The 11,217-nt window shown below is 32.0% G+C and overlaps 1 pseudogene; it reads right to left on the bottom strand.

Moving 5' to 3' along the window:
- Nucleotides 1-4,024: 4,024 nt before the first annotated feature.
- On the bottom strand, nt 4,025-4,875 carry LOC106423282 (annotated as a pseudogene).
- Between the last annotated feature and the right edge of the window lie 6,342 nt (nt 4,876-11,217).

Raw genomic sequence — 11,217 nt, 5'->3', positions numbered from 1 at the left:
AAAAATATTATTCAAGTATTTATAATTAAAACTTATAATTAATTTTAATATAAGATAACTAAATTACTCAATGTTTTATGCCATTGGACAAAGAAATTTTTACCAACTTTCTTAAAAAAATATCTAAAAAAATGCATTCAGAATTATAATTACTTACTAGATCTTGTCCCGCGCCCCCGCGCGGTGTTGGATTTAACTTGCGATCAATGTAAATTTATAAACCATGGATTTTATAAAATGTCCATTTATCTTTTTATGTTTAGTAAAATATATTTAGAGTATAATATATTATATTATAATATAGATGTTTGATAATAATTTTTTATCTGTGCGTAATATTATATTTTTTAATTTTATAACTTGATGCAATTTGATCTAATTGTAATATTCATATATTAACCTATTGATTTTTTTGTTTATTTATTTAAAAATGGTTTTAATTTTACAATAGGTTTTTATGAATTATTATTAATTTTATGATATTTGGTTTCTTGAAAATTGTATCGTAGCAGATTAATATATACTATATATTACAGTTTTTTTGCAGCAAAAGAAATAACAATTCATTGTAATTAATTAATTAAAAATTTTGATTTTAAGTGAAGTGGCAGATTTGTAAATAAGAAAGAAATGCAATGACTAAATGTGTAAATAAAAAGAAATATTTAATCTGCTATTCATGTTTCCAAACATTCTCATTTAATCTGCTATCCAAAATTCAAAACGACAGAATCTGTAAATGAGAAAGAAATACAGTGACTAAGTATGTAAATTGAAAAAATATTTAATTTGCTATCCTTGTTTCCAAACAACTTTAATCTATTATCTAAGTTTCCAAACAATACCAAAAGGTACTTCAGTTTTAATAATATAGATGATATCACTTGTAACGTCATGCCTGTCCACGGCCAATGAGCCATCCACGTCCATTCACTTGGCCCATGGACCCTATCCCACCCGACGGATGGTGCGATAATTTTCCAAGGTTCAAAGTCTTATTTACTGACTCTGCAAACACCACATGCAATTTTCTCGTGATTTGGCCTCACTCGCACGATATTGAAAATCACTTTCCGATAGGTCACACATCCCTCCACTATTCCAGTTAAAGTATGTTTAACCCTAAAATTCTGAACGGATATGTGACAAAAAGATAAGTGCACTTTGGTGACATAGATAGTCAAATCAATTCTCTTAAGTCTTTCATATACTACAAACTGGGATGTTACAAATGTACTCAATTATTCATTATTGGATTGTTACTGATGGAGTTTACTTATATTTGCTTATATTATTACCCCAATGATTTATGGGAAATTGGATGTATAACCATCAAACAAATTATAATTTAATGGCTAACCAAAAACCCTACATCACCTATACACTCTGCCTCTTATACATAATATTATCATATTGCCCTCACATATAATCGGTTGAAACCTGCAAGAAAAAAATAAAGAAAACTTAATAATAATAATAATAATAATAATAATATTAATAATAATAATAATAATAATAATAATAATAATAATAACAATAATACTCAAAAGTAACGCGTGACCCTTGAAAATCACACATTCTCTCACATGTGCTTTATTTTGGCAACTTTACAGAAGGTGAAATTCTTCTTCCCAGATTTTTCTTGAATTGATTTCTTCTCACGAGAAGAACAATCAATTGTGGTAAAAAAGAGACAACGATGAAGGCGTAGACGGTGAGAACTCACACCAACTCTTTCATTTTTTTGTCCTTCTCTTAACTCACTGATTCTCACAATCATGCTTTTGTTTTCATATTTTTTTCGTTTTAAAATCTTGCAAATGAGATTGAGATTATCGCATCAGAGTTAGATCCATGATAGATATCCACTGGTGAAGATAACGACGGCAGATCTGTAAAGTATCGTTGTGTCAGAAAAGAGAGAGAGAGGAGATGAGACGGTCTCTATATGGTGGTAAAGAATAATGAGAGTGAGCCAAATGAATGTGTATCAGCATGTCTAAAAAAGAATAATTGAAGAAGATGAACTCTCCGTCTATACTATTTCAGTGAAATGAATAGTGTAGTATATATTCTTTAGGGTAGCTATTTGTGTAAAGATACCATACTATCTGAGACGAAAATGCTATACTATTCCTTAAAATGTAATAATCATGCCATGTTTTCAAATTCGATAGTTATTTTCACTGTCATTTTGTGTGATTGATTGTAATATGAAATTTATTTTTTTAATGTTGAACAAATTTGATTATTTGGAATATTCATTATTACCAATTCTAGTTTAAAAATCAAAATCAATTATTTAGAAGAATGGTGGTGAAGTTGAGGTTTGCATTAGATTTTGAGATTTGGGTTTATAGTTTAGGGTTTTGGGTTTATATTTGAGTTGATTAGTGTTTACGGTTTAGTAATTTCATTCTCAAACTTGGTCATTTGGCAAATGTAAAAGGAGTGTACCAGTACTTCTATACTATTTATAGAGGTTCCATACTATGTCGTGTACATTGAGAAAATTGACAACATATTATATATATTTTGTTTGGGTTTATACTTTAGTTATTTGGGTTTAGATTTAGTAACTAGGGGTTTGTCTAGGGTTTTAGTATTTAAGTAAGTGGTAGAGTTTAGAGTTTAGGGTTTATATTTGGGTTTACGGTTTAGTGATTAAGGTTTAGGGTTTAGTAATTTTCTTCTCAAACTAGAGTTTAGAGTTTATATGTCATGTCTTCAAATTTGATATTTCTCTTCTATGTCCTTTTCTCTGATTGCTCGTAATATAAAATTAGTTTCATTCAAATGTTTGACAATGTTAGGGTCATGTCTAGTTCAAGAACGTCTTTTTCATCAACAAGTACTTTTATTTCTTCTCTTACTATTTTACATATGATGCTCAACTAATATAAATAGAATAAACATTTGTATACTATTTTACACAATGTTCATACTATGTATGTATAGTCTAGTACTTGAAATATTAGGGGTTGGGTTTAAAGTTTGGTTTAGGATTTAGTGGCTAGGTTTAGGATTTGGGTTAGCATTTAGTGGCTAGATTTGGATTTGGGTTTAGGATTTAGTGGCTAGGTTTAGAGTTTAGTAATTAGGGGTTGGGTTTAGTTTAGAGTTAGTATGATATTTACATCTTTATATAGTATAGCTTAATATCACAAAATATTATATATTTTTCAGATTTTAATTTCATTTAAAATTATAAATATATAATATAGTTTACATTTGAGTTTGGGTTTAGTGATCCATTTAGGGTTTAATATTTAAAAGTTGGAGTTAGATTTAGGTTTATATTTATGTTTATGGTTTATATTTGAATTTAGGGTTTAATGATTAGGGTTTAAGGTTTAGTGTTTAGAGATTAGTTTCAGATTGAGATAAGTTTTAATATCTAGATTTAAGGGTTGATGTATAATTAATATTCTATATCATTTTGGTGATATGAAGTAGAACTAATGAAATGTTTGTGGTTATTATGTATGTGATGTGGTTGTATTATCTTTCTTTTGTTGGTGACAGTTTGCATTAGTTATTGGCCACACTTGGATTTTGTCAACGTTATCTCTACGTCTTTAAGCACCGACAACTTGTTATGAATCAAAAGTAAAACCGATGAAAATGAAACACAATTGTTAGATAATACATTATGTCAAAATTAGTGTTTTCTGCACTTACTTTTTTTTTTCAAACTCGGTCATTTCACAAATTCACCCATGATTTATATATGTTAATCTCTCACGTGGTTCAGATAAGTTGGAAACACACACATATGTAATAATCGAGTCTACTACAATTGACAGTAATAAAGTGTTGATGCCAAACATATCCTTGCACCATCCAAGTTCGAGATCAAGTTATTTGTTGCACTACAATTTACAGTAATAGTGTTGATGCCATACATATCTTTGCACCATCCAAGCTCGAGATTAAGTTTTTTGTTGGGCTTACATTATAATTCTTCTTTCTTTAGAAAGAAGTGATGCATTTTTATGTTAAGTTAGATTAAGGAGTTGCAAAATTGATGATAAATAGATGATTTTTAGAAAACTATATTGGATACATCATACATCCAACGATCCATATGTTACCAACATAGAGAAACCAAAAGGCTTCTCTATACATTTATTACTGAATCGCACGTAGCAGATGAAAATAGGTTTCACTGCATCAGATCTTACCTTCTTCCTTTAATCTCCCCTCAAGACACTAAAATAAACATCAAATAATTAATCAAAAAGACCATCTTCTAAATTAATCAATCACTGCTTTTTGTTTAAGAGAGCTGCTCGTAGCTCCGCTGGGTCAATCTCGTTGGAACCGGTTTCCGGTCTGTAATAACCGGTTTTGGGATCAGGAATCCAGGAAATCTTCTTGTTCGATTCTTCCACTCCCTTCTTCATCACCGCCGGAACAACGGCTCTACCTTTTCCACTGCTCGGCTGCGCCGCCGTAGCCGCATAACCACGTCTGTTAAACAAGAATTACAAAACGACACAGTTTAGAAACAAATTGTAAGAGAAAAACAGAGCCAAACAGAAAAAAAAAATAGAGGCGAACTTACCGGAAGATTGCATTTGAGAGTTTTTGAGAGACGAAAGCAGATACGAACTTAACGTAGAGACGAGAGAACGAGCCATTCTTGGAAGAGAGAGAGAGATAGAACAGACAAGATAAAGGTTGAAACTTTTTTGTTGGTTTGTGAGGTTTGTTCCTCTGTTTCGCAGCCGCAGAAAGAGAGGTTTATCCGAGGAATAGGAAAGTTTGATCTGCGGCAACGAGATGGAAGAAGCTTGGTTTCGTCTGTGTTATCTCTCTCAAACTAGATTTGATTTTGAAATGGCTTGAGGAGATGAGAAAAGAGGACGAGGAGAGGAAGGTTTATATAGAAGGAAGGACGAAGGGTGAGAGAAAAGAAGTAACTTCGAAATTGTCATTCACTCTCCAAAAACGACTACCTCAATTATGGCCGTTGACCCATTATTAACTTTTGCTTTCTTTTTTGGTTTATTAAGTCAAAATTAGCATTTTGAAGTTTGACAAAAAAAAAGCATAATAAACATCTTTAATTAGTTTTTAAACGTGTGATATATACTAATTAAAATAGTGTTAACTATCGGTTGGGATTTCATGAGATTTAGTTTAAAATTTCCACAGTTTGTCCAATTTAACCAAAGCTATAAATTCGAAAATAAAACAGTAATTTTACATTGAAAAATAGTCTTACTGACAAATTGTTTAACTGGTAAAACATGTAAATCAAAAAGCAGATAGAAAATTATGTTTAGCTTTTAGAAAAAAAAAGTTCAGATTTATTACTATCATAATTATATTACGAATATAATCCAATTATATTTTCTATAATAAAAGAAAATCTTCTAGAAAATAATTAAAAACTATAACACGGAATCTAAATGATTGACCTAGTCGGTAAGTAGACATGTGTCAAGATGCCATCGGTGGAAGTTTCTACTTGTAAAAGATAGAGTACAGAATAACACAATACTATTACGATATTTACAAAATATCTCTATTTTGAGGGGGTGATGTTCCTCGTTATTGGTTCTGGTGACGACCACTTGCATCGTGAAATGTTTATCTGCTTCGTAGTATCGCCCCCAGCTTCATATACAACCATCTTGTTTCGTAATTTCCTTGGTCATTGTCTGGTTTTGGCATCTTGTTTTCCGTATAACTTTATGTTGGCATTTCGAGATATGTATTTCTATATACGTATTCCGATATGATAGGTAAATGTAATCTAATGATCATATGGTTTGATATTAAAAAAACATCCATTCTTGCTGTTTTTTTTTGCTGATACATTCATACTTGCTGTTACAAGTGTTTGCAGTCCCTTTAGTCAAAAAGGTATCTGTAGATATTTATAATTGAAATTGTAACAATAATTGACATCATTATGTATCAGTTGTCTAGATTCTATGTTTGAATTATTGACTAATACCCTTTGGATTTTATTTGATATCTTCTTTGTGCTATGATAATTTTTATTATTCACACTGTCTATGAAAATATATGTTCTTGCATAACACTTAGAAATAATTAAACTTATTCGGGAAAAAGAAAGAAAATAGTTAAACTTATGTAATAAAACAATAACATTTCAATAATATTAAAGAAATACCTTGTTGTTTAGAAAAAAAAAATGAAAAAAATATTTATACATTTGGATTTAGGGTTTAGTTTTAGGGGATAGTAATCTCGGTAAGACATCGGGAACCTATATATCTATATGTATGCTAAGACACAAACAGATCAGAGTTTGGAGTTTAAGATGTAGGATAATTTAGTGTTTTACTGATTAATAAATATATTTTTTGTAGAGTTTTCTTTTTTATTGCAATATTTCTGACAAAAACTGAAAAAAAATCATTTTATGAGATTTGCCTTTCAACTATAGCTATTCTACTGAAATGTCATTTACATTTACAAGAAAAAAAGGATATATTAATTTTCTGTGATATTATTTATAAGATTTAAAATTTGTAAAAGTTTTCTAAGTTATTTTATAAACGTATAAATTACTTTATAATAAGTTATAAAGATGTTATAAAAAAGGATTAATCACAAAATATTATTTTTCACAAATTCATCATTTTCAAAAACTTTTTCCAAAAATCTCAAAAATAAAAACCAATTTACATCAGTTGTCAAACAATCAAAACAATATTATAAATATAAATATATGTTTTAAATTTATGACAGATTTGTTGTCAAATACATTCAATAATAAAAGTTTAACTTGAAATATCTGATTTAAAAAGCGCGTTCAAATATTTTACATTTTTTAACATTCAAAACTTAGAGCCAAATATATCATTTCAAACAAAAAGTAAAAAAGTTTAATATATCTGAATATTTTCTGATTATAGAAATTTAAATCATTTTTGTAAGAAATGGCTAGATTATTGCAAACAAATACATTAAATTTACATAACTGGAACTTTTTATATCAGTTTACGTTACCAAAATAAATATAAAGATGTTATAAAATCAGAATCAATGGCAAAGAGCCACAAACCAACTTACATCAGTTGCCAAATAACCAAAAAATATTATGAATAAAAATACATCTTTAATTTTATGACAAATTTGTTGTCAAACACATTCAATAAAAAAATTTTAATTTGAAACATATGATTTAAAAAGAAGCGTTCAAATATTTTACGTTTATTGAACATTCAAAATTTAGAGCATATGGAAGGGTCGAGGACTGGAAAGATGCAAACATATGGATGATTCTTTATCTTGGTATTCAAATAGATCGAAACCAATGGCTCATATCCACGTGGATGTCTAGTAATGTGACTTATTTTAATGCAACAGATGGCTAGAACCTGAAACGTGTTGGCGTTCAAAATCCTTTTCTTACCACTTGACCACAAGGTCCCATACATATATATAGTATATTCCTTCTTAATAATTTTTGTGTGTTTATACTTTAGTTGTAATCGTGGATTTATTCGTCACATGAATTCATTTTTTGGATTTTAATATAAAACAATTTATACGAAAAAAATTGATCTACAAACCTATTAAACTATATATATATATATAATATATATGTTTGTGTTATGGACGGAATGTTAAAAAAATGAGGATTTATTTTAATGGACAAAAATCTTAATCGGCTACATATGATTGTTGATAAAAAATCCAATTAAATATTACAAAATATCATACTTATACTTTTAAAAAGTAATCAAATAATCAAAATAAATAAAAATAGAAATTTGTTTATTTAAAAAATATCTACCAAATGATTCACATTTAATTTTGAAATATATATTATAGCATGCCAAAAACATAAAAATTATATTAAATTAAATTTTATAACTTTTTTCCACGAATTCGCGATCACAACCACCTAGTTTATAATTGAAATCGCAACAATAATTGAAATCATTATATATTAGTTGTCTAGATTCTATGTTTTGAATTACCGAATAAATGATACCCTTTGGATTTATTTGATATCTTATTTGTGCTAAGGTAATTTTTAATATCACAATGTCTATGAAAATATATGTTCTTGCATAACAGTTTAACTTGTGTAAAAAAACAATACCATTTCAATAGTATTAAATAAATACCTTTTTGTTCAGAAATAAAAATGAAAATAAATATATTTATACATTTGAGTCTGCCGAGAGAACTATCACCCATGCGTTGAACGCGAACTTGGGAGTGTCACGACTGAACCATATACCCTTTGCTCAAGACACTTTAGGCTTGATCATCGATCTTATCTCTCCCAAGTATGTTTGGTAACAAAATTTGGCTTATAAACCTCTTGCTTCATGCGCAATAAGACCACGTCTTATTGCGCATCCCCTTATTGCGCATCCCCCTAGGCTACACTCTCGTCTCTCTATAGGAATGGAGGATGGCGAATCCATGCCCCCAGGTCCGGCACTCAGCTCCAACTACTCATGTACCACCACTATCTCTTTCACTGAAAATGAAGATTGCTATGAATGGGAGATAAATGGACGGGTCTCAAACAACATTCAAGACAGGAGAAGTTTATTCTTACTTGAGAGGAGTAATAGCTGAGGTCAACTGGTCTACAACCGTTTGGTCACAATACGGTATCCCTCGACATAACTTCCTTCTATGGCTTGTAGTGCTGGATCGATGTCCAACTAGGATAGACTCATCTCTTGGGGATTGACTGTCCCTCCTCTTTGCCTTCTCTGCAACTCCGCACCAGAATCACGAGACCATCTCTTCCATATCTGCAATTATAGCTTTGATTGTGGTCATTGGCGGCAGGAAAGCTGTGTATCACTCCGCTCAGAACTGGGATTCAACACTATACAAGATGTGCTCTCTTCCTCATCAGAAGGCCCAACGACCGCGAAGACTCCTCACCCTTCTAGTCTGGCAGTCAGTGATCTACTGGACTTGGAGCGAGAGAAACGCCAGGCTTCACACTTTTTTTCAAAACCATTGATGTGATCTTCTCTGTTATTATTGGAGTATGATTCCTAGTTATCTTAGGAATTATAGGAATAGATTTAGATAGACTCTAATATGATTTTCCTATTCTAGATAAGTTATTTTATGATTTCCTATTGTTGCTTTACTTAACTTGGTATATAAACCAAGCTTCTAATCAATAAAAACAAAATTTCTTTGATCCCAAACTAGAATTTGTCATGGTATCAGAGCAAGAACAAATATAAACACATCAAAAATATTCTTAATCTCGTATTGTCTTGCAAATCGCAGACCATTCACGAATATTTTCAAAAAACTTTTTATTCAGAAACTTGAATAAGAAGCTCTCCATTCATATTAAATCGTGTTTTGCAAAATCGCAAAAACACAAATCTTCCTTATTAACTCATCGTTTCAGAATTTGAAACAACGAGCAATCAAACCTTCGGCGTTCAACAAATGGCGATCACCGCAGGCGACATCAATACAAACAATCACTCCTTATGATCTTTCATCTAATGATAATCCCAGGAGCTGTTATATCTCAACCACTCCTTAATGGATTGAATTACGATGAATGGGCATCAACTTCCGTATGGCTCTTAGCTCACGGAAGAAGTTTGGTTTCCTTGACGGCAGTCTACCAAAACCGGCAGCCGATTAAACCTACTTAGAAGATTGGATAGCAAACATCATCTGATTGTAGGGTGGATAAAACAAACGATTGAACCAAAAATTCGATCATCTATCTCTACCCGTGAAATCGCTAAAGATTTATGGGATATCATCAAAAAACGTTACTCTATCAAAAGTGGAGCACGTCTTCAGCAACTACGAAACTCTCTTGCAAATTGCAAACAGAATGGTACTTCGATAGATGAATACTTTGGTCGTCTAACGAAAATCTGGGATGGAATTGCAGATTGCATGAGTTCCAAACAATGTAGTTGTGGCAAGTGCGAATGTGATCTAAATCGGCCAGAGACAAGAAATAGAAACTCTACGGTTCATGACTTTCTCTCAGGACTCGATGATGCTACACACGGCATCATACGATCACAGATATGCGCCATAACTCCTCTTCCAGACCTTGATAGTGTCTACCAGACGGTTGTCACAGAACGAGATAATTCGTTCCAGCATCACAACGGATACACCAGTTATGGGCTTCTCATCTCAGGCTCGTTCATCACCTAAACCGAACATACGAGACCAGGGAACAAAGATCCTTCCGACAATGCACGGCGTGTGGTCGACAGGACATGAAGCCTCAGGGTGGTTTACTATTATCGGGTTTCCTGAATGGTGGGAAGACAGACCAAAGAACAGAGGTCCTAATCACAGTGCACAACATAAATCATCAACCAAAAGCAAATACAGCTACAGTCGCTAAAACAGGGACGTCAAAGGTTCAAGCGAAATAACCATCACCGATGCTGATCGATGGGACTCACTGGTATTACTGACGAGCAATGGAGTATTGTTCACAAGTTAATCAATAAAGGAAAAGCTCAAAACGAGCATCTAAAGGGTAAGAAAGATGAGTGTGTTTGGATCATGGATACCGGTGCAACACACCATATGACAGGTTGCATCGGTATAATGACAAACACTCGTGATATCACACCCCATACCGGTTCTGTTGCCCGCAGGCTCAGAAGCAATGGCTTCTAAGCAAGGAACAGTTCAACTAACAAGCACATTACACATTCACAATGTGTATTATGTAGCTGGATTTCATATTAATCTCATCTCCTCGGTCAACTGTCACAGATAATTCTTTGTTGGACAAGTAACTGATAAACTTTGATATTGCAGGACCGTACCTCGAGGATGCTGATTGGTGCGGGTGAAAGAGAGGGAGAGGGATTGTACCGTTTTCGAGGGATCGAAACCTTGACGTCACTGCAGACTACTGTAGAAGATTCAGTTTTATGGCATCGTCGTCTTGGCCATCCGTCTACTCGTATCACGGAATAGTTTCTACTTCAGAAAATTTAAATCTGATCAAGAGTTGTGATATTTGTTTTCGAGCTAAACAAACTCGTCAAAGTTTTCCAGATAGCAATAATAATGCAAAAGAGATTTTTGATTAATTCATTGTGATCTTTGGGGTATGTATCGAACAACAACATTCTGCGGTTCTCGTTACTTCCTCACCATCGTTGATGATTTTTCCCGAGCCTATGGTTATAATTTTACGGACAAGACCTTTGTGGCTCAACAGCTTAAAGATTTCATGGCTTTGAT

The sequence above is a fragment of the Brassica napus genome, unplaced genomic scaffold (assembly GCF_020379485.1).
Source record: "Brassica napus cultivar Da-Ae unplaced genomic scaffold, Da-Ae ScsIHWf_2442;HRSCAF=3153, whole genome shotgun sequence".
NCBI lineage: Eukaryota > Viridiplantae > Streptophyta > Magnoliopsida > Brassicales > Brassicaceae > Brassica > Brassica napus.
The sequence above is the reverse complement of the archived record's forward strand: the minus strand, read 5'-3'. Positions and strand labels throughout refer to the sequence as shown.